Here is a 25,561-nt window from a genome sequence, read left to right on the forward strand (position 1 = left end):
AATCTTCAGCTGCAATGGTCAATAGAACTGTGCTGTCCCGGCATTCATGTGGGAGAGCTCTGCTACCCAAACTTTCCACATGGGGGACCCCGGAGCAAATAAACCAGACTCTTCCTGTCCAGTAGAAGGAAACCTTGCTATTTGGAACATCTCACAAGCCTCAGCATGGGAAATCCTCCATGGCCTCTTGATGTCAAATATCCATTTGTCGTTCATCATAGACACAATCTCCAGTGTGAGCAAATGTCTGACATCTGCCCTTACTCAGGTACTAGATGTCTCAAATAAGCCACTGAGCCTTGGAACTACCTTCTCCTTGGCACTGAATTTAACCGTAGCTTGTAATTACAATTCCATCCTCACCCAATTGGTCCCCATGCTCTCGTAATAGGGAATTCTGGAGCCACAACGCAGCATTCTGCCATCCCCTAGAAAGAAAAAGGGACTGATGAGTCTGCCCAGAAACCTCACATGAGGATTAATCTGCTCGGCCCTCGAGGGTACCCCGATTTATAGGCTGCCCTGGTCACAAGTGTTGTGTCTGACAGAGCCTGAGCCCCCACCTCGTGTCAGACACCCAGAGACCGGCCGTGGCTCAAGTCCATCATCTCTACCCATCCTTGGTATTCAGGCATCTGTCCCCAGACTTTCTGGAATCCCTGCCAATGGGGGATCCTGAAGCACATTAGAGAAATGCTCATTCCCCATGGCAGGAAACTTGGCTGTTGGGATGGGTGTCCAACCCTCAGAGTGGGAGACAGCTGCATGGCCAATGAGACCACACCCACTCAGGAGGGCCGCCCTGGGCACAAGCAGGCATTGTGACCCTCAGCCTGAGCATACTTTCAAACAAGCCCTCTCAGTTGCACCACCAGGATCCCACATTGCAGTCCTAGGAAGCCCCTAGGCCCAAATCCTAACCCTTGTTGGGATTTTTCCAAGTGCTCAGACCCAGAGCCCGTCTCTGGAGTCCCTGTTTTGGGGCACCCCTAAGATGAAAAACAATATGCTTCCCTTCCCCAAAAAAGGCACCCAACTATTGGTAGCCACCAAGATCCTTAGAGAAGAAAAATCTCACATGGACCCATGAGACCACAGCTGCATTCCAAGGTTATCCTGGACACACAATCCAGATGTAGAAGCCTGTGCTTCCATCTTCGAGTCCCCCTAATTACTTTTCCTGACTAGCTGCCCTCCAGGTCTAGCCACTGGGCCTGTGATTACCTCACCACTAATCCTAACTCGAGTTTGTGTTTGCAGACTTCTCTCCCAAAACCATGGCTCAAATGCCCTCCAGGATGGGGTCTCTGGAACCACAGCACAGTACTGTGCCTGCCATCCAAAAGGAAAATTTGCCCATCACAGTTGCCCAAACCCTCCAGATTAGGAGAAACCTGCAAGGCCCCTGAGCCCATCCCAATATTGGAGGCCGCTCCTGATGCAAATGCGTAGTCTGACACACCATGATAGCCTAATTCAGGCAGAAACCCAAGTCAGTGTTCCTGAGTCAGAAAATTGAATCTGACATGCCCCTAGGACCTCCTTGGTATGCTAGATTAGGTTTTCTGGCATCTGTCCTCAGAGGCCTGGTCTGGAGTATGAACTTAGGATACAACACGTGGTCCCTGAGCCACACAACAGAACATCTCCTGTCACCAGAAAGAAAACGTACACTTCAACCTGTGTCAAACCCTCAGGGTAGGAGAATCCTGCATGGCACCTTAGCCACCAGCACATTCTAAGATCTCCCATGTAACATACCAGCATTAGGACCCACGTGCAAGAGATTGCAAGTCAACTCAAAGCCTTGGTACTTTGCCCCAGAGCCACCAGAACGAACCTGACATGATCTTCATCTGCAATGGTCAATGGAGGTGTGCTTTCTAGTCATCCATGCGGGAGTGCTCTGCTACCCAATTTACCACATGGGGGACCCTGGAGAAAAAAAAAAAAACAGACTTTTCCAGTCCAGTAGAAGGAAACCTTGCTACTTGGAGCATCTCCCAAGCCTCCTTTTGCGAAATCCTCCATGGCCTCTTGATGTTATCTCTCAAGTTGTCGGTCATCATAGACACAAACTTCAGTGTGAGCAGACATCTGACATCCACCCTTACTCAGGTGCTGGATATTCGAATCAGCTGCTGCACACTGGAATTGCCTTTCACTTGGCACTGAATTTAACCATAGCTTGGGTTTACAATTCCATCCTCACCCGAGTGGTCCCCAATCCCTCTTGATAGTTCATTCTGGAGGCACAATGTGGCATTCTGCCTTCCAAATAGAAAGAAGACATGTCTGTTGAGTCTGCCCAGCAATGCCACATGAGAGTCAATCTGCTCGGCCCTCAATGGTACCTCAATTTATAGGCTGCCATGACCACTAGTGCTGTGTCAGACAGAGCCTAAGCTACAGCATCGTGTCAGCCACCCAGAAAGCCAGGGCCATATCCAGTGTGTGAAACCGGCAATGGCCCAAGTCTGTCCTCTTTACCCATCCTTTCATTCACGCATCTTTCCCCCGACCTTTGCTGGAATTCCTGCCAATGGGGGAACCTGAAGCACAATAGAACTGCTCCTTCTGCATGACAGGAAACCTAGAAGTTGGGATGGGTGTCCAAACCTCAGAGTGGGAGACAGATGTATGGCCAATGAGACCATGCCCACTCATGAGGGCCTCCCTGGGCACAAGCAGGCATTGTTATCCTCAGCCTGAACATTGTTTCAAACAAGTCCTCTCACTTGCAATACCAGGATTCCTCATTGCAACTCTGGTAAGACCCTAGGCCCTTGGTGGGCTTTTCCAGGCACCCCGACCCAGAGCCTGTCTATGAAATCCCTGTTTTGGGGCACCACTAAGGTGGACAACAGTACTCTTCCCTTCCCCGAAAAAGTTACCAAACTATGGAGAGCCATCAGGATCCTAAGAGAGGTAAAGTTTCCCGTGGACTCATGAGACCACACCTGCATTCAGAGTACATCCTGGACACTCAATCCAGATAGAAAAGACCGTGCTACCGCCTAACAGTCACCCTAATTACAGTTCCTGTTGAGCTTCACTCTAGGTAAATGCATTGGGCCTGTGATCACCTCACCACTAACCCTAACTCAAATTTCTGTTTGCAGACTTCTCTCCCAAAACTATGGCTCTCGTTCCCTGCAGGATACTATCTCTGTTTCCGCACCACAGGACTGTGCTGCCATCCCCAAGGAAATTGTGCCCTTCAAGGTTGCCCAAACCTTCCAGATTAGGAGAAACCTGCAAGGTGCCCGAGCCCAACCCAATATTGGCGGCTGCTCTGGATGCAAATGCGAAGTCCGAAACACCGTGATCACCTACATCCTGGCAGACAGCCAAGTCAATGATCCTGAGTAATAATATTGAAACTGACATGCCCCTAGGTCCTCATTGGAACCCTAGATTAGGTTTTCAGGCATCTGTCCTCAGAGGCCTGTTCTGGAATAGAACTTAAAACTTATGATACAACATGTTGTCCCTGAGCCACACAACAGCACATCTCCTTTCCCCAAAAGGAAACCATGCTCTTAGACCTGTGCCAAAACCTCAGGTTAGGAGAAACCTGCATGGCACCTTAGATACCAACACATTCTAAGATCTCCATTGTAACAAACCAGCATTTTGGGCCATCTGCCAGAGATTCCATGTCAACTCAAGGCCTTGGTACTTCGCCCCAGAGTCATCAGAATGATCCTGCCATGTTCCTCAACTGCAATGGTCAATGGAGGTGTGCTTTCCAGGCATCCATGCGGGAGAGCTCTGCTACCTAAACTTTCCAATGGGGGACCCTGGAGCAAACAAACCAGACTCCACCTGTCCAGTATAAGAAAACCGTGCTGTTTGGAACATCTCACAAGCCTCAGTGTGGGAAATCCTTCATGGACTCTTGACGCCACCCCTCCATTTGTCGGTCATCATAGATTCAAACTCTAGTGTGAGAAAACATCTTATATCTGCCCTGAATCAGGTGCTGGATATCTCGAATAAGCTGCTGCACATTGGAACTGCCTTCCGCTTTGCACTGAATTGAACCATAGCTTGTGTTTACTATTCCATCGTCACACAACTGGTCTCCAAACCTTCTTGATAGGGAATTCTGGAGCCACAACACAGCATTCTGCTTTCCCCATAGAAAGAAGAAGTGCCTGTTGAGTCAGCCAGAAACTCCACATGAGGATCAATCTGCTCGGTCCTAGAGGGAATCCCGATTTTTAGGCTGCCCTGGCCACTAGTGCTGCGTCTGACAGAGCCTGAGCCCCGATCTAGTGTCAGCCATGCAGAGAGCAGGACCCATATCTAGCATATTGGAATGGCCATGGCCCAATTCCGTCAACTCTACACATCCTTGGTATTCAGGCACCTGTCACTAGACCTTTCCTTGAATCCCTGCAAATGGGGGGTCCTGAAGCACAATAGAGAACTCCGTCCTCATGGAAGGAAACCTGGCTCTTGAGATGGGTGTCCAACCCTCATAGTGGGAGCCAGCTGCATAGCCAATGAGACCATGCCACTCTTGAGGGGCACCATGGGCACAAACAGGCATTTTGACTGTCAGCCTGAGCAAGCTTTCAAACAAGCCTTCTCAGTTGCACGGCCAGGATAACCGCATTGCAGGCATGGTACCCACATAGGCCCAAATCCTAACCTTTGGTGGGATTTTAAAGGTGCCCAGACCCAGATCTCGTCTCTGGAATCCTTGTATTGGGGCAACACTAAGATGGAATACAACATTCTTCCCTTCCCCGAAAAAATCACCAAACTATGGAGAGCTACCAGGATCCTTAGAGAGAAGTCTCCCATGAACGCATGAGACCACACCTGCATTCCGAGGCCATCTTGGACACCCAATCCAGATAGGGACGCCTGGGTGGCTCAGTTGGTTGGACGAATGCCTTCGGCTCAGGGCGTGATCCTGGAGTCCCGGGATCGAGTCCCACATCAGGCTCCCAGCTCCATGGGGAGTCTGCTTCACTCTCTGACCTTCTCCTCGCTCATGCTCTCTCTCACTGTCTCTCTCTCTCAAATAAATAAATAAATAATCTTTAAAAAAAAAAAAAAAAGAAAAGCCTTTGCTAAGGCCTTCCACTCACCCTAATTAGAGTTCTTGAGGAACTGTTCTAAAGGTATAGGCATTGGGCCTGTGATCACCTGGCCTCTAACTAAAACCCGAATTTGAGTTTGCAGATTTCTCTCCCAAAACCATGGCTCACATGCTGTCAAGGATGAGGTCTCTGGATCCATACCACAGGACTGTGCCAGCCATCCCCAATGAAACTGTGACCATAACAGTTGCCCAAACCTTCAATATTAGGAGAAACCTGCAAGGCCCCTGGGCCGACCCCAATATTGGCAGCCACTCTGGAGGCAAATACGTGGTCTGAAACACCCTGTTCACCTACATCCAGGCAGACAGACAAGTAAATGGTTCTGAGTTAGAAGATTGAACCTGACATTCCCCTAGGACAAGATTGGAACCTCAGATTAGGTTTTATGGCATCTGTCCTCTGGGGCCTGTTCTGGATACCAAATTATGATACAACAGGTGGTCCCTTTGCCACACAACAGAACATCTCTGGCCCCCAGAAGGAAACCGTGCTCTTCGTCCTGTGCCAAACCTTCAGGGTAGGAAAGTCCTGCATGGCACCTTAGCCACCAGCACATTTAAGATCTCCCTGGTAGCAAATCAGCATTGTGACCAATATGCAAGACATTCCATGTCAACTCAAGGCCTTGGTCCTTCCACCCAGAGCCACCAGAACAAGCCTGCCATGTTCTTCAGCTTCAATGGTCAATGGCAGTGTGCTTTTCAGGCATCCATGCAGGAGAGCTCTGCTACCCAAATATCCAAATATCCAAATGGAGGAAACTGGAGCACACAAATCAGACTTCAGCTTTTCAGTAAAAGGAAACCTTGCTCTTTGGAGCATCTCACAAGCCTCAGTGTGGGAAATCCTCCATGGCCTCTAGACGCAAACCCTCCATATGTCGGTCATCATAGACACAAACTCCAGTGTGAGCACACATCTGATTCCACCTTTCTTAGGTGCTGGATATCTCGAATGAAATGCTGCACATTGAACTGCCTTCCACTTGGCACTTTATTGAACCGTAGCTTGTGTTCACAATTCCATCCTCACCCTACTGATACCCAAGCCCTCTTGATGGGGAATTCTGGAGCCACAACACAGCATTCTGTCTTCCCCATAGAAAGAAAGAGCCTGATGAGTCAGGCCAGAAACCCCATATGAGGATCAATCTGTTCAGCCCTCGAGGGAACCCCGATTTATAGGCTGCCCTGGCCACTAGTGCTGTGTCTGACAGAGCCTGAGCCCCGACTTAGCTTCAACCACCAATAGAGTGGGCCACATATCTAGAATGTGGGACTGCCCAGGGCCCAGGGCCATCATCTCGACCCATCCTTGATATTCAGGCATCTGTCCCCAACCTTTGCTGGAATCCCTGCCAATGGGGGAACCTGAAGCACAATAGAGAACTCCTCCTTCCCCATGGCAGGAAACATGGCTGTTGGGATGGATGTCCAACCCTTAAAGTGGGAGCCAACTACATGACCAATGAGACCATGCCCACACCTGAGGGCTGCCCTGGGCATATACAAACATTGTGACCCTCAGCCTGAGCATGCTTTCACACAAGCCCTCTCAGTTGCACCACCAGGATCCCTCATTGCAGGTCTGATACCACCCTAGGCCAAATACACACCCTTGGTGGGATTTTCCAGGCGTCCAGACCCCGAGCCCTTCTCTGGAATCCCTATTTTGGGGAACCCCTAAGATGGAAAATAGCACTCTTCCCTTTCCAAAAAAAGCCACCAAACAAATGGGAGCCGCCAGGATATTTAGAGAGGATAAATCTCCCATGGACCCATGAGACCACACCTGCATTCTGAGGCCATCCTGGACACATAATGCACATAGAAAAGACTTTGCTACTGCCATCAAGTCACCCTAATTACAGTTCCTGATGGGCTGCCCTCCAGGTTGACACATTGGGCCTGTGATCACCGCGCCACAAAGCCTAACCCCAGTTTGCGTTTGCAGACTTCCCTCCCAAAACAATGGCTCACATGCGCTCCAGGATGGTGTCTCTAGAGCCACACCACAGGACTGTGCCTGCAATCACCAAGGAAAATTTGCCCATCATATTAGCCCAAACCCTCCAGATTAGGAGAAAACTGCAAGGCCCCTGAGCCCATACCATTATTGAAAGCCGCTCTGGATGCAAAAAACTTATGATACAACATGAGGTCCCTGAGCCACACCACAGAATATCTCTTGTTCCCAGAAGGAAACAATGCTCTTCGACCTGTGTTAAACCATCAGGGTAGGAGAGTCCTGCATGGCCCCTTAGCCATCAGCACATTCTAAGATCTCCCTGGTAACAAACGAGGATTGTGACCCATCTGCTGGAGATTCCATGTCAACTCAAGGCTTTGGTCCTTTGCACCAGAGCCACCATAGCAAACCTGCCATGTTGCTCAGCTGCAATGGTCAATAGAGGTGTGCTTTCCAGGCATACATGCTGGAGAGATCTGCTACTCATACTTTCCACATAGGGGACCCTGGAGCAAACAAACCAGACTACACCTGTCCAGTAGGAAAAAGAACCTTGCTCTTTGGAGCATCTCACTAGCATCAGAGTGCGGAATCCTCCATGGTCTCTTGACGCCACTCCTCCATGTGTCGGTCATCACAGACACAAACTCCAGTGTAAGCAAACATCATTCATCCGCCCTTACTCAGGTACTGGATATCTCATTCGCTGTCCATCATAGATACAATCTCCAGTGTGAGCAGATATCTGACCCTCGCCCATACTCAGCTGCTGGAGATCTCGAAACAACCGCTACATTGAAATGACCATGTGCTCGGCACTGAGCTTAACCATAGCTTGTGTCTTCAGACTTCTGTCCTCACACTGCTCACACACAAGCCATCCATATTGGGAACTTGGGAGCCACAATGCAGCCTTCTGCCTGCCCACCAGAAAGAAGAAGTACCATATGGGTCTGCAAAGAAACCACACATGAGGATCCACCTCCATGGCCCTCTATGGCAGCCCAATATCCAGGCCACCCAGTGCACTAATGCTCTGACTGACACAGCCGGAGCCCCGAACTCCTGGAAGCCAACTAGATAGTGGGCACCATATCCTGCAGGTGTGACCTGCCTTGGCCTGAGTCCTTCATCTCGAACCAACCTGATTATTCAGGTACCTGTCCAAGAACATAGATCAAACTCCTGCCCATGAGGGACACTGAAGCACCAAAGAGTACTCCTCCTTCCCCATGGCAGGAAAACTGAATGTTGAGATGGTTGTCCAACACTCAGAGTGGGAGCCAGGTGCTTGGCCCATGAGACCACGCCCACTCAGGATGGACAGCTGGGCACAAACAGGCATTGTGACCCTTACCCTTAGACCCTTTTCCAACAAGCCCCCTCGGCAGCTGGACAAGGACCCAACAGAGCAGGCCTGTCATGGTTCTAGGGAGGCCCAAGTCCTACGCCTTGTTGGGGTTATCCAGGCACCCATATCCAGAACCCATCTCTGGAATCCCTGTTCTGATTGGGAGCTCTGACACGGAAAACTGCGCTCTCACTTTCCCCCAGAAAAACACTGAACTCTTGGGTGCTGGCTGAATCCCCAGAGAGGAAGAATCTCCCATGGACCTATGAGGAAACCCCTCTATTCGAAGGCCATCCTAGACACACAATCCAGACAGAGAAGTCTGCATCTGCCTCCCAGCTGCCCGAATTTCGGATCCCAAGGAGCTGCCCTTAGGGTCTGCAGATCCGGTCTGCATCACTCGCCCCTAACCCTTACCCAAGTTTGTGTCTGAAGACTTTGGTCCCAAAGCCCTGAATCAAAGCCCTCCAGGAGGGGACCTCCAGAAACATACCACATTGCTGGGCCTGCTCTCCAGGGGAAACTGCCCGTCTCAGTTGCCCAAATCCTCCAGATTAGGAAAGACCTGAAAGTCCCCTGAGCCAAACCCTATTTCCTAGGCCGCTCTGGATAAAATGCACAGTCTGAACACAGCCTCAGCACCTACCTCCAGGAAGACACGCAGGTCAAAGGCCCTGAGTCTGAAGATTGAAGCTGACATGCCTCTAGGACCTCATCAGAACCCTAGCTTAGGTTTTCAGGCCTCTGTGCCCAGTTCTTGAAATCCAACATATGGTCTGATATGTGGTCCCTGAGCTATACAATAGAGCCCCTCCTGTCCCGAGAAAGAAACCTGGCTCCTGGGAACAGGGTCTAACCATCAGGTAGGAGAATCCTGCATAGCCCCAGATCCACCGCCACATTCTAAGGTCTCCCTGGACACCAAGCATCATTGTGACCCATTAGACTGAGAACATCTGTCAACTCAGATCACTGGGAACTTGGAACCAAAACCAGAGGATCAAGCTTGCCATGTTCCTCAGTTGCAATGGTAACGAGAGGAAGGCTTCCCAGGCCTCCATTCAGAGAGCTCTGCTATCGAATCTTTCCATATGGGGGACCCTAGAACTCTCTAAGCAGACTTCCCCTGTCCTGCAGTAGGACACCTTGCTGTTTGGAGCAGCTCACAAGCTCCTGCTTGGGAAAACCTCCAAGGCTTCTTGAAGCCACACCACCATTCGTTGGTCATCATGGATACAAAATACAGCATGAGTAGATATCTGACCCTCGCCCATATTCAGGTGCTGGAGATCTCGAAACAACCACTGCACATTGGAACGGCCATGAATTCGGCAGAGAGCTTAACATTTGCTTGTGTTTTCAGACTTCCCCCCTCACAGTCCTTGCCTGTAAGCCCTCCATATTGGTATTCTGAAGCCACAATGCAGCCTTCTTCCTTCCCACCAGAAAGAAGAAGTGCCCTATGAGTCTTCACAGAAACCCCACATGAGGATCCACCCACATGGCCCTCATTGGCAACCCAATATCATAGACCTACCACAGTACTAATGCTCTGTCTGACACAGCCCAAGACCCGACCTCCTTTCAGCCACCCAGACAGCGGGCCCTATATCCTGCAGGTGGGGCCTGCTTTGGCCCAAGGCCATCATCTCGAACCAGCTTGGGTATTAAGGTACCTGTCCCAGAACATAGCTCAAATTCCTGCCCATGGGGGACTGTGAAGCAGAAAAGAGAACTCCTCCTTCCTCATGACAGGAAAACTGAATGCTGAGATGGTTGTCCAACCCTCATAGTGGAAGCCAGGTGCATGGCTCATGAGACCACGCCCTCTCAGTATGGGCAGCTTGGCACAAATAGGCATTGTGACCCTCACCCTGAGACCCCTTTCCAACAAGCCCCCACCAGAGCTGGACCATGAGCCCACAAAGCGGGCCTGTCATGAGCCTAGGCCCAAATCCTAAACCTTGGCAGGATTATCCAGGTGCCCAAACCCAGAGCCCATCTCTGGAATCCCTGTTTTGACAGGAACTATGACACAGAAAACGGCACTCTCACCTTTCCCCAGAAAAACACCAAACTCTTGGGTGCCGGGCAGAATCTCCAGAGAGGCAGAATCTCCCATGGACCCATGAGGCCACCCCTCTATTCCCAGGCCATCCTAGACACACAATCCAAACAGAAAAGCCTGTGCTCCTTCTTCCCAGCTGCCTGAATTTCAGATACTGATTGGCTGCCCTCAGGGTCTAGAGATCCGGCCTGCCATCACCTCGTCCCTAACTCTTACCTGAGTTTGTATCTGAAGACTTTGGTCCCAAACTACTGACCCACATGCCCTCCAGGATGGGACCACCAGAAACACAGCACATCACTGGGACTGCTCTCCCGAGGAAATTGTACCCATGTCAGTTGCCCAAATCCTCAACATTAGGAGAAATCTGCAAGGCTCCTGAGCCCAACACAATTACATAGGCGTCTCTGGAAAAAATGCAGTGTGACACAGCTTCAGCACCTACCTCCAGGAAGACACGCAGGTCAATGGCCCTGAATCCGAGATTGAACCTGACATGCCCCTAGGACCTCATCAGAAACCTAGCTTATGTCTTTAGGCCTCTGTGCCCAGAGGCCTCTTATGGAAAATCAACATATGGTCCAACATATGGCCCGTGAGCCATACAAGAGAACCCCTCCTCTCCAGAGAAGGAAACCTGGCTACTGGGTACTGGGTATAACCTTCAGGTAGGAGAAACCTGCATGGCCCGAGACCCACCGCCACATTCTAAGGTCTCCCAGCACCCTAAGCAGCATTGTGACCCATTAGAGAGAACTACCATCAACTCAGATCACTTGGAACTTCGAAAAAGAGACAGTGGATCAATCTTGCCCTGTTCCTCCTCTACAGTGGTAACACAAGGTGGGTTTCCCAGGCATCCATTCAGAGAACTCTGCTATCGAATCTTTCCATGTGGGGGACCCTGGAGCCCTTGAAGCAGATTCTCCTGTCCCGCAAGGACACCTTGCTTTTTTGTGCAGCTCACAAGCTCCTTAATGGGAAAGCCTCAAAGGCTTCTTGAAGCCACCCCACCATTCCTTGGCCATCATGGATACAAACTCCAGTATGAGCAGACATCTGACCCTCGACAATATTCAGGTGCTGGAGATCACAAAAAACCGCTGGTCACTGGGACAGCCATGTGCTCAGCACTGAGCTAAATCTTTGCTTGTGTTTTCAGTCTTCCTTCCTCAAACTCCTCGCCTATATTGGGAATCTGGGAGCCACAATGCAGCCTTATGCCTGCACACCAGAAAGAAGAAATGCCCTTTGAGTCTGCACAGAAACTCCACATGAGGATCCACCTGCCTATCCCTCAATGGCACCCCAATATCAGAGGCCACCCTATGCACTAATGCTCTGTCTGACACAGCCCAAGACCTGACCTCCTATCAGCCAACCAGATAGCGGGCCCCATACCCTGCAGGTGTGACCTGCCTTGACCTGAGTCCTTCATCTCGAACAAACCTGGGTATTCAGGTACCTGTCCCAGAACTTAGCTCAAATTCCTGTCCATGGGGGACCCTGAAGGACAAAAGAGTACTCCTCCTTCCCCATGGCAGGAAAACTGAATGTTGACATGGTTTTCCAACCCTCAGAATGGGAACCAGGTGCATGGCCCATGAGACCACACCCACTCAGTATGGGCAACTGGGCACAAACAGGCATTTTGACCCTCACCCTGACACCCCTTTCCCACAAACCCACTCGGAAGCTGGACCAGGAACCCACAGAGCGGGCCTGTCATACCCCTAGGCTAAAATCCGAAGCTTTGGTGGTATTATCCAGGCACGAGGACCCAGAGCCCATCTCTGGAATCTCTGTTTGGACGGGAACTCTGACAAGGAAAACAACGCTCTCCCCTTCTTCCAGTAAGACACCAAATTCTTGGGTGCCAGGCAAAATCCCCAGATTGGAAGAATGTCCCAAGGACCCATGAAGACACCCCTCCATTCCGTGGCCATCCTAGACACAATCCAGACAGAAAATCCTTTACTCCTGCCTCCCAGCCGCCCGAATTTCAAATCCCGAGGAGTGGCCCTCAGGGTCTGCAGATCGGGCCTGTCATCACCTCACCCCTAACACTTACCTGAGTTTATGTCCTAAGACTTTGATCCCAAAGCACTGACTCACATTCCCTCCAGGATGGGGCCTCCAGAACCACACCACATCAGTTGTCTTGCTCTCCAGAGGAAACTCTGCCCTTCTCAGCTCCCCAAACCTTCCACATTAAGAGAAAACTGCAAGGCCCCTGAGCCCACCCCAACTTCATAGGCCACTCTGGAAAGAATGCAGTCTGGCACAGCCTCAGGATCCACCTCCAGGAAGACACACAGATCAAAGACCCTGAGTCCGATGGTTGAACCTGACTTGGCCCTAGGACCTCATTGGAACCCTAGCTCAGATTTTCATGCCTCTGTGCCCAGAAGACTGATCTTGATATCCAACATATCGTAAGACATGTGGTCCATGAGCCATACAAGAGAACCCCTCCTTTCTCGAAAAGGAAACCTGGATCCTGGGAACTTGGTCTAACCCTCAGGTAGGAGAATGCTGCATGGCTCTAGAGCCATGGCCACATTCTAAGGTCTCCCTGGACACCAAGCAGCATTGTGACCCGTTAGACTGATAACTTCTGTCAACTCATATCACTTGGAACTTCGAAAAAGCCTGGGATCAACCTGCCCCGTTCCTCGGCAGCCCTGGTAATGCGAGGTAGGCTTTCCAGGCCTCCATTCAGCGAGCTCTGCTATCCAATCTTTCCATATGGGGGACCCTGGAGGTGTCTTAGTGGACTTCCCCTGTCCCGTAGTAGGACACCATGCTGTATGGTGCAGCTCACAAACTCCTTCATGGGAAACTCTCCAAGGCTTCTTGAGGGCACCCCACCATTTGTTGTCCTCCATGGATACAAAATCCAGTGTGAGCAGACATCTGACCTTTGCCCATACTCAGGTGCTGGAGACCTCCAAACAACTGCTGCACATTGGAACTCCCATGTGCTCGGCACTGAGCTTAATCATAGCTTATGTTTTCTTTTTTTTCCAATTTATTTATTTTCAGAAAAACAGTATTCATTATTTTTTCACCACACCCAGTGCTCCATGCAAGCCGTGCCTTCTATAATACCCACCACCTGGTACCCCAACCTCCCACCCCCCCACCACTTCAAACCCCTCAGATTGTTTTTCAGAGTCCATAGTCTCTCATGGTTCATCTCCCCTTCCATTTTACCCAAAAACACATACCCTCCCCAATGTCCATAACCCTACCCCCCTTCTCCCAACCCCCCGCCCCCCAGCAACCCACAGTTTGTTTCGTGAGATTAAGAGTCACTTACACTACTGGGTATTTACCCTAAAAATACAAACGTAGTGATCCAAAGGGGCACGTGCACCCGAATGTTTATAGCAGCAATGTCCACAATAGCCAAACTATGGAAAGAACCTAGATGTCCATGAACAGATGAATGGATCAAGAAGATGTGGTATATATACACAATGGAATACTATGCAGCCATCAAAAGAAACGAAATCTTGCCATTTGCGACAACATGGATGGAACTAGAGTGTATCATGCTTAGCGAAATAAGTCAGGCAGAGAAAGACAAATATCATATGATCTCCCTGATATGAGGAAGTGGTGATGCAACATGGGGGCTTAAGTGGGTAGGAGAAGAATCCATGAAACAAGATGGGATAGGGAGGGAGACAAACCATAAGCTTATGTTTTCATACTTCTGTCCTCACACTCATCACCTCAATCCCTCCATTTTGGGAATTCTGGAGCCACAATGGATCATTCTGCCTTCCCACCAGAAAGAAAGAGTGTCCTATGAGTCTTCACAGAAACTGAACATGAGGATCCACCTGCACGGCCCTCAATGGTACCCAAAATCATAGGCTGCACTGTGCACTAATGCGCTGTCTGACACAGCCCAAGAACCGACCTCCTGTCAGCCACCCTGATAGTGGGCCAATATCTGGCAGGTGTGTCCTGCCTTGGCATGAGTCAGTCATCTTGAACCAACCTGGGTATTCAGGTACCTGTCCCAGAACATAGCTCAAATTCCTGCCCATTGGGGACCCTGAAGCACAAAAGAGTACTCCTCCTTCCCCATGGAAGGAAAAGTGAATTTTGAGATGGATGTCCAACACTCAGAGTGGGAGCCAGGTTCATGTACCATGAGACCGCTCCCACTCACGATGGGCAGTTGGACACAAACAGGCATTGTGACCCTCACCCTGAGACCCCTTTCCAACAAGCCCCCTGGGGAGCTGGACCAGGAGCCCACAGAGCGAGCCTGCCATGTCCCTAGGCCCAAATCATAAGCCTTGGTGTGGTTATCCAGGCGCCCAGACCCAGAACCCATCTTTGGAATCCCTGTTTGGATGGGACTCCTGACTCAAAAAACCATGCTCTCCCTTCCCCAATAAAGACACCAAACCCTTGGATTCCAGGCAGAATCCCCAGATAGGAAGAAACTCCAATGGACACATGAGGACAGCCCTCCATTCCGTGGCCATCCTAGATACACAATTCAGACAGAAATGCCCATCCTCCTGCCTCCCAGCCACCCAAATTTTAAATTGCGTGGAGCTGCCCTCAGGGTCTGCAGTTCGGGAATGCCATCACTTCGTCCCTAACTCTTACCCGATTTTGTGTCTGAAGACTTTGGTCCCAAAGCCCTGACCCACATGCCCTAAATGAAGGGCCCTCCAGAACCATACCACATCACTGGGCCTGCTCTCCTGAGGAAATTCTGCCCATCTCAGTTGACCAAACCCTCCAGATCAGGAGAAGCCTGCAAGGCCCCTGAGCCCACCCCATTTTCATAGGCCGCTCTGAAAAAAATGCACAGTCTGACAGAATCTCAGCACCTACCTCAAGGAAGACATGCAGGCCAATAGCCCTGTGTCTGAAGATTGAAACTGACATGCCCCTATGATCTCATTGGGATCCTAACTTACATTTTCAGACCTCTGTCGCCAGAGTCCTGTTTTGGAAATCCAACATATGGTCCAACATGTGGTGCATGAGCCATACAAAAGAATCTCTCCTGTACCGAGAAAACCTGGCTCATGAGAACTGGCTCTAACCCTCATGAAGGAGAATCCTGCATGGCCCCAGAGCCACCACCACATTCTAAGTTCTCCCTGGACACAAAGCATCATTGTGACTCATTAGACTGAGAACTTCTGTCAACTCAGATCACTCGGAACTTGGAACCAGAACCAGAGGATAAAGCCTGCCCTGTCCCTCGGTTGCAATAGTAACGTGAGGTGGGCTTCCCCGGACTACATTCAGAGAGATCTGCTATCAAATATTTCCATATGGGGGACCCTGGGGTTCTCTAAGTGGTCTTGCGCTGTCCCACAGTAGGACACCTTGCTGTTTGGAGCAGCTCACAGCTCCAGATAGAGAAACTCTCCAAGGATTCTTGAGGCCACCCCACCGTTCATTGGCCATCGTGGATACAATCTCAAGCGTGAGTAAACATCTGACCCTCTCCCATACTCACGTGCTCGAGATCTAAAAATAACTGCTGCATATTGGAAAAGCCATGTGCTTGGCACTGAGTTTAACCGTAGGTTGTGTTTTCAGAACTCTGTCTTCAACTACTCGCCTACAAGCCCTTGAAATTGGAAATTTTGGAACCACAACAGAGACTTCTGTGTGCCTACCAGAAGGGAAAATTGTCCTATGGGTCTTTGCAGAAAACCCACATGAGAATCCACCTGCACGGCCCTCAACAGTATCTCAATATCTTAGGCCGCCCTGTACACTAATGTTCTTTCTGACACATCCCAATTCCAGACCTCCTGTCAGCCACCCAGATAACTGGCTCCATATCCTGCAGGTGGGTCCTGCCTTCGCCTGAGGCAGTCATCTCAAACCAACCTGGGTATTCAGGTACTTGTCCCAGAACGTAGGTCAAATTCCTGCCCATAGGGGATCCTGAAGCACAAAAGAGTACTCCTCCTTCCCCATGGCAGGAAAATTGAATTCTGAGATGGATGTCCAACTCTCAGATTGGGAGCTGGGTTCATGGCCCATGAGACCATTCCCACTCAGGATGGGCAGCTGGACACAAACAGGCATTGTGACACTCAGCCTGAGACCCCTTTCCAACACTCACCTCGGCAGCTGGAGCAGGACCCAACAGAGCGTGCCTGTCATTCCCTAAGCACAAATTCTAAGCCTTGGTGGGGTTATCCAGGCATGAGGACCCAGAACCCATCTCTGGAATGCCTGTTTGGATGGGACCCCTGACACAGAAACCACTCTCTCCCCTTCCCTGACAGAGACACCAAACTCTTGTGTGCCGGGCAGAATAACAAGAGAGAAAGAATGCCCCATGGACCCATGATGTCACCTCTCCATTCTGTGGCCATCCTAGACACACTCTCCAGTCAGAAAAGCCTGTGCTCCTGCCTCCCTGCTGCCCGAACTACAATTATGGGGAGCTGCCTTCAGGGTCTGCAGATCCGGAATGTGATCACCTCACCCCAACCCTGTGTCTGATGTCTTTGATCCCAAATCCCTGAACCACATGCCCTCCAGGATGGTACATCCAGAACCACAGCACATCACTGGGCTGCCCTCCCGAGGAAACTCTGCCTGTCTCAGTTGCCCAAACCGTCCAGTTCAGGAGAAACCTGCAACGCCCCTGAGCCCATCCCAATTCATAGACTGCTCTGGAAAAAATGCACATTCTGACACAGCCTCAGCATCTACCTCCAGGAAGACATGCAAGTCAATGGCCCTGAGTCCGAAGATTGATCCTGACATGCCCCTAGGACCTCATCAGAAACTAGCTAAGGTTCAAGCCTCTTTCCCCAGAGGCCCGTTCTGGAAAACCAACATATGGTCCAACTGGTGGCACATGAGCCATACAAGAGAACCCCACTTGTCCCAAGGAAAAAACCTGGCTTCTGGGAACTGGGTCTAACCCTCAGATAGGAGAATCCTACCTGGGCCCAGGGCCACCACCACATTCTGAATTCTCCCTGGACACCAAGCAGCATTGGGACCCGTTAGACTTCGAACTTCCATTAATGCAGATCACTTGGAACTTGGAATCAGGGCCAGTGGATCAAGCCTGCCCTGTTTGTTGGCTGCAATGTTCACACGAGGTGGGCTTCCCAGGATTACACTCAGAGAGCTCTGCTATTGAATCTTTCCATATGGGGGACTCTGGGGCCCTCGAAGTCGACTTCCACTGTCTTGCATTAGGACACCTTGCTATTTGGAGCAGCTCACAAGGTTTAGCTTGGGAACACCTTCAAGGATTCTTGAGGCCACCCCACCATTTTTTGGCCATCATGGATACAAATTCCAGCGTGAGCAGACATCTGCCCTTCGCCCTTACTCAGGCGCTGGAGATCTCGAAACAACAACTGCACATTAGAACGGCCATGTGCTCGGCACTGGGCTTAACTGTAGCTTGTGTTTTCAAATCTGTCCTCTCATTCCTCACCTGAAAACACTCCATATTGGGAGTTCTGGAGCCACAACGCAGCCTTCTGCCTGCCCACCAGAAAGAAGAAGTGCCCTATGGTTCTGCACAGAAACCCCACATGAGGATCCAGCTGCACGGCTCTCAACACAACCCCAATATCTAGGCCGCCCTCTGCACAAATGCTCTGTCTTACACAGCTCGAGCCCCGACCTCCTGTCAGCTACCCAGACAGCGGGTCCCATATCCAGCAGATGAGTCCTGCCTTGACCCAAGGCCATCATCGCGAACCAACCTGGGTATTCAGGTACCTGTCCCAGAACATAGCTCAAATTCCTGCCCATGGGTGTCCCTGAAGCACAAAAGAGTACATCTCCTTCCCCATGGCAGGATAACTGAATGTTGAGTTGGCTGTCCAACCCTCAAAGTGGTAGCCAGGTGCATGGCCTATGAGACCACCCACACCCCGTATGGGCAAGTGGCCAAATGAGTATTGTGACCCACAGCCCGAGACCCTCTTCAAACAAGGTCACTCGAGAACTGGACCAGGAGCTCACAGATTGGGCCTCCCAGGCCCGGAAGCCCAAATCTTAAGTCTTGGTTGGGTTTGCCAGGCGTCTGGACGCAGAACCCATCTCTGGAATCCCTGTTTGGACAGGTCCCCTGAGACGGAAAACAGCGTTTTCCACTTACACAGAAAGACATCAAACTCTTGGGTGCTGGGCAGAATCCCCAGATAGGAAGAACATCCCATGGACCCATGGGGTCACCCTTCCATTCCGCAGCCATCCTAGACATACAATCCACACAGAAGAGCCCGTGCACCTGCGTCCCAGGCACCTGCATTTCAAATCCCGAGCAGCTGCCAACAGTGTCTGCAGATCGGGCCTGCCATTAACTTGCCCCTATCTATTATCTGAGTTTGTGTCTGAATACTTTGGTCCATAAGCCCTTACCCATAAGCCGTCCAAGATAGGGCCTCCAGAACCACACCACATCACTGGGCCTGCTCTCCCAAGGAAACTCTGCCAGTCTCTGTTTCCCAAAACCTCGAGATTAGGAGAAACCTGCAAGGCCCTTAGCCTTCCCCAATTTCATAGGCCACTCTGGGAAAAATAGTCTGACACAGACTCAGACATATATCCAGGAAGACATGCAGGTCAGTGGGAAGGGATGAATGCCTTTAGACCATGGCAGGTCCGATATCTTGGGTGTGCGGCCAGCTGTCTCGGTGTTGTCGGAAGGTCTGGATTCAGGCTATGTAAGACAGAGCATTAGTGCTTAGGGTAGCATATGCAGTTGGGGTGTTGCCGAGGGCTGAGCAGGTTAAACCTCATTTGAGTTTCTGGGCAAAGCCATAGACAATGTTTTTCTTCTGCTGGGTAGGCAGAGTGCTTCGTTGTGACCCAGAATTCCCAATCGGGAGGGCTTATGTGCCAGGAGTGTGAGGATATAAGTCTGAAAACACAAGCTAGGGTGAGGTTAGGGGCCAAGGGCACGGCAGGCCCACTCTGTAGGATGAATCGAGATCTACTGCATCTGAAGTCAGGGTGAGGATCCGACCTTGGCTAAGGCTGGAGTTTGTGTCTATGATGGCCCATTCCTGAAGGGGGTGGGAGCATCATGAGGCCAAGGAGGTTTCCCTACACTGGGAGTTGTGAGATTCTCCAAAGCTCAAGGTTCCCTTCTGCAGGACAGTCGATTCCTATTGAATAGTCTGAGGAAGCCCCATATAGAAAGACTCGAGAGGAGGGGTCTAAGAATGGATGCCTGGAAACGCCACCTCAAATTCCCATTGGTGGTCGTGACAAGGCAGGCTCAATCTGTGGGCTCTTGGGCGAGCTACCCAGAGGGCTGAGTTGATATGGACTCTCCGGAGAATGGGTCATAATGTGGGTTTGTGTCCATGGAGATCTTGGAATGTGCTGGTGGCTCAGGGGCCCTGGAGAATATGCCTACCCGAAGGGTTAGATACAGCTCCAATAAGAAAGCTCCCCATGCAGACATGAGGGAGGTTCTTTTTGGTGCCTCTGAAAAGCCCCATACGCTGGTCTTCGAAACCAGTCCTCTGAGGACAGACACTTGGAGACCAGGGCTAGGGTTAAGATTAGGGCCCAGAGGCCTTTCTGTTTCAATCTTCTGTCTCTTGGGACACTGTCTGAGTGTCTAAGTGGAGATAGTTGCTCAGCTGGTGTCAGAGTGCCCCCCCCTTGGTCCAGGGCGGCCTACACCATTGGGATGGCCTCGGGGGCCTTGGAAGTTTCTCCTAATCTGTAGGGTTGTAGCCAATGGATTGGGCAGAGTTTCCTTGGAGAGAACAGGCACAGTCCTTCGGTGTGGCTCCAGTGGCCCTAGCCTGGAGGTTGTGTGTGAGTCCGGGCTGCGGGCACAGAAGTCTGAAAACACAAACTTGGCTTAGGTGTTGCACCGCGGGTATGGTAGGCGGGATCTACAGACCGAGAGGAGAGCTCTTCGGCTTATGAAGGAAGGGTGAGTGGGAGGCGGTCGCTCATGTTTTTGTCTCTGGATGTTGTGTCCAGGATAGCCGTGGAATGTAGGGGTCGCCTCTGGGGCTATGGAAGAGTCTCCATCTCTGGGGATTTGGCCCAGCTCACAAGAGTTTGGGGTCATTTTGTGGGAAGGGTGGAGTCCTACTGTGTGGCTCAGGTGTCTCTCAAAGAGATGGATTCCGGATCACAGTCCTGGGTATGGGTGTCTGGAAAACTCGAACACTGGTGGGGATTGGCAGCATATGGGCTTGGCAAGGAAGCCCCATATGCGGGCTCTTGGTACAGGCCCTGAGAGACCTTACGTCTACAGGAGCCTCACACTGAAGGTCACAATGCGAATTTGTCCCCAAAGCGGCACTCAAGTTTGGGCGTGTCCTCAGGGCCCATGAAGCTTTCTCCTACACTGAAGTTGTAACTCCGTGCCAGAAGCAAGCTTTACAGCCATGGGGAAGGAGGAGTTCTGATTTTTGCTTCAGGTACTCACCTGTGCGGGTGTGTGGGCCACAGTTATGGGGATAGATGTCCGAAAACACAGATATAATGTCTAGGTTTAGATGTCTGAAAACCCAGGTTGGGTAGAGATGATGGCCTAAGAACATGGTGTGTCCAAATTGCTAGGTGTGTGGCCAGTTGTCTCCTTGTCTGGCGGGATGTCTGGCCTCAGGCTGTGTCAGACAGAGCATTAGTGTCCCGGGCAGTCTATCCAATTGGGGTGCAGTCGAGGCCCGAGCAGGTTGATCCTCATTTGATGTTTCTGGAGAGCCCCATAGGGCAACGTATTTCTTCTGGTGGCAGGCAGAGGGCTGCATTGTGGTTCCGGAATTCACATCTGGAGGGCTTGTTTGCCAGGAGTGAGAGGAAGGAAGTCTGAAGAAACAAGCTGGCATTGGGTTTAGGGCCGAGGGCACAGCAGGCCCACACTGCAGAGGCTGAATCGATATCTCAAGAATCTGAGGTCAGGGAGAGTATGAAATGTTCCTTTATGCTGGAGTTTGTATCCATTAAGGCCCCTTCTTGAAGGGGCTGGGGGCGTCATGAGGCCATGGAGTTTTCCCTATGCTGGGAGTTGTGAGCTGCCCCAAACCTCAAGGTTTCCTTCTACGGACAGTCAAGTCCTATTGGATGGTTCTAGGGTGCCCCATTTTAAAATACTCGAGAGCAGGGGTCTAAGAATGGATGCCTGGAGACACCACCTCATATTCTCATTGGCTTGTCGGGCCATGCAGGCTCAATCTGCAGCTCTTGGGCGAGCTACCCAGAGGGCTGAGTTGAAATGGACTCTCCTGAGGATGGGTCATAATGTGGGCTGTTGTCCATGGGGTCCTTGGAATGTGACTCTTTAGGATTCCCCAACTGAAATGGTTTGACAAAGCTCCAACTAGGAAGTTTCCCATGTGGAGACAAGATGTGTTCTGCTCGGTGCCTCAGGAAAGCCCCATATGTTGGTCTTCGAACCAGGCCTCTGGCGAGTGACACCTGGAATCCAAAGCAAGAGTTCAGATTAGGGCCTAGAGGCCTGTCCTGGTCAGTCTTCTGTCTCTGCGGACATCTGTCTGTGTGTCTGCATGGAGGTAGTTGCTCAGCTTGTGTCAGGATGCCCCTGTTTGTCCAGGGCGGCTTACAGTAGTGGGATGTCCTCGGGGGCCTTAAGGTTTCTCCTATTCTGTAGGGCTGTGGCCAATGGAATGAGCACATTTTCCTAGGAGAGAGCAGGCACAGTCCTGTGGAGTGGCTCCACAGGACCCAGCCTGGAGGGTGTGTGGGCCAGGATTATGGGGACAGACGTCCGAAAACACAATCTTGGCTCATGTTTGGAGCCGAGGTGATGGCAGTCCTGATCTACAGTCTGTGAGGGGATCTCCTCAGGATATGAAAGGAGGGCGACTGGGATGACGTCATTCAGGCTTTTGTCACTGGATGTTGTGTCCACGATGGCCGTTTAATGTAGGGGTGGCCTCATGGGATGTAGAAGTTTCTCCCTCTCTGGTGATTTTCCCAGCTCCCAAGAGTTTGAGGTTATCCTGTGGGAAGGGAACAGTCCTGCTTTCTGCCTCAGGTGTCCCCCCAGTAGAGGGATTCTAGAGCAGAGGAGTGGGTACTGACAACTGGAATACCCGCCCTCTGGTTTGGCCTGGGGGCCTATGGGCATGGCAAGCCCCATATGTGGGCTCTTGGTCCATCCAATGAGAGGTTTTACTTGAATATGGGACTCACGCTGATGGTCACAATGTGTGTTTGTACCCAAGGCTGCCCTCTATCATTGGCATGGCCTCATGGTCCATGCAGGTTTCTCCTACAATGAAAGTTTGACTCCCTGTCAAGAGCAAGTTTTCTTGCCTGGGGAAGGTGGGGCTTTGACTTGTGCATCAGGTTCCCACCTGTGCAGGGATTGGACATAAGGTCTATGCTCTGATGCCTGAAAACCCAGGTTGGGAAGGGATGATGGCCTAAGTCCATGGTGGGTCCAATGTGCTCGGTGTGTGGCCAGGTATCTCGGTGCCTGTCGGAAGTTCTGGGCTCTGGCTATGTAAGACAGAGCATTATTGCTTAGCGTAGCCTATGCAGTTAGGGTGTTGCCGAGAGCTGAACAGGTTGATCCTCATTTGGGGTTTCAGGGCAACACCATAGACAATGTTGGTTTTTTTTTTTTTTTTTTTTTTTTCTGGTGAGCAGGAAGAGTGCTTCATTGTGGCCCCCGTATTCCCAATCGGAAGGGCTTGTGTGTCAGGAGTGTGAGGACTGAAGTCTTAAAATAGAAGCTAGGGTGAGGTTTGGATCCAAGGGCATGGAAGGCCCACTCTACAGAGGCTGAATCGAAATCTACTGCATCTAAAGTCAGGGTGAGAATCAGATGTTGACTGAGGCTGGAGTTTGTGTCTATGATGGTCCCTTCATGAAGCTGGGCCTCATGAGGACAAGGAGGTTTTCCCTCACTGAGTTTTTGAATTGCTCGAAACCACAAGGTTTCCTTCAGCGGGACAGTTGTGTCCTGTTGGATGGCTCCAGGATGTCCCATATGGAAAGACTGGAGAGCAGGGTTCGAAGGATGGATGCCTGTACAGCATACCTCGCATTCCCATTGGCTATTTGTGACAAGACATTTTTGAACTGCTGGTTCTGAAGTGAGCTACCCAGGGGGCTGAGTTGAAATGGAATCTCCTGAGGATAGCTCATAATGTGGGTTTGTGTCCATGGAGACCTTGGAATGTGCTGGTGGCTCAGGGGCCCTGCAGTATACTCCTATCTGAAGGGTTTGATACTGCTTCAGTAAGAAACTCCCTATGTGGAGACGAGAGAGGTATGTTTGGTGCCTCAGAAAAGCCCCACATGCTAGTCTTTGAATCCAGTCCTCTGAGGAGAAACACCTGGGTACCAAAACTAGGGTTCAGATTAGGGCTTAGGGGCCTTTCTGTTTCAATCTTCTGTATCTGGGGACATTAACTGTCTAAGTGGAGATAGTTGCTCAACTGGTGTCAGAGTGCCCTTCTTAGTCCCGGTAGCCCACACTATTGGGATGGCCTCGGGGACTTTAGAGGTTTTTCCTAATCTGTAGGGTTGTGGCCAATGGATTGAGCATAGATTCCTTGGAGAGGACAGACACAGTCCTTCAATGGGGGTCGAGGCCCTAGCCTGGATGGTGTGTGGGTCCAGGCTGTGGCACAGAAGTCTGAAAAGACAATGTCGGCTTAGGTGTGGCACCAAGGGTATGGCAGGCCGGATCTATAGACCGTGAGGGGAGCTCCTCAGCTTATGAAAGAAGGGCGAGTGGGAGGCGGGCCCTCTGACTTTTGTCTCTGGATGTTGTGTCCAGGATAGCCGTGGAATGTAGGGGTGGCCTCAGGGGCTATGGACGAGTATCCCTCTCTGGGGATTTGGTCCAGCTCTCAAGAGTTTGGAGTCATTTTGTTGGAATGGTGGATTCCTGTAGTCTGGTTCAGGTGTCTCTCCAACAGAGGGATTCCAGAGCAGAGCCCCTGGTATGGGTGACTGGAAAACGCTAACTCTGGTGAGGATTGGGAGCATAGGCGCTTGGCAAGCCCCATATGTGGGCTCTTGTTCCAGGCCCTGAGAGGTCTTACTTCGAAATGGGCCTCACGCTGAGGGTCACAATGCGAATTTGTGCCCAAAGCAGTACTCAAGTTTGGGCGTTGCTTCAGGGGTCATGAAGGTTTCTCCTACCCTGAAGGTGTGACTCCATGCCAACAGCAAGCTTTACAGGCATGGCGAAGGAGGAGTTCTGATTTGTGCTTCAGGTACCCACCTGTGCGGTGATTTGATATAATGTCTGAAAGCCCAGGTTTGGAAGAGATGACGGCCTAAGGCAATGAATGGCCTGTCCGAAGTGCTGGTTTTGCGGCCAGCTGTCTCCTTGTTTGGCGGATGTCTGACCTCAGGCTGTGTCAGACGGGGCATTAGTGCCCAGCGAAGTCTATCCAATTGGGGTGCAGTCGAAGCCTGAGAAGGTTGAACCTCATTTGGGGTTTCTGGAGAGCCCCATAGGGCAACGTTTTACTTCTGGTGTGCAAACAGAGGGCTGAGTTGTGGTTCCGGAATTCCCAGTCTGGAGGGCTTCTTTGCCAGGGGTGTGGGGAAGGAAATATGAAAATACAAGTTAGTGTTAGGTTTGGTGCCGAAAGCACGGCAGGCCCACTCTGCAGAGGCTGAATCAAGATCTTCTGCATTTGAGGTTAGGGCGAGTATCAGACATTGCCTCAGGCTGGAGTTTGTGTCAATGATGGCCCCTTTCTGAAGGGATGGTGGCATCATGAGGCCAGGGAGGTTTCCCTACGCTGGGAGTTGTGAGCTGCTCCAAACCTCAAGGTTTCCTTCTGCAGGACAGGCGAGTCCTATTGGATGGTTCCAGGCCGCACCATACAGAAAGTCTCGAGAGAAGGGGTCTAAGCATGAATTCCTGGAAACGCCCCCTCACATTCCCATTGGCTGATCGGGCCATGCAGGATCAATCTGTGGGCTCTTGGGCGAGCTACCCAGAAGGCTGGGTTGAAATGGACTCTCCTGAGGATGGGTCATAATGTGGATTGGTGGCCATGGAGACCTTGGAACGTGGTAGTGGCTCAGGGAATCTGCAGGATTCTCCAACCT

This window comes from Neovison vison, chromosome 2, assembly GCF_020171115.1.
Source record: "Neovison vison isolate M4711 chromosome 2, ASM_NN_V1, whole genome shotgun sequence".
Lineage (NCBI taxonomy): Eukaryota > Metazoa > Chordata > Mammalia > Carnivora > Mustelidae > Neogale > Neogale vison.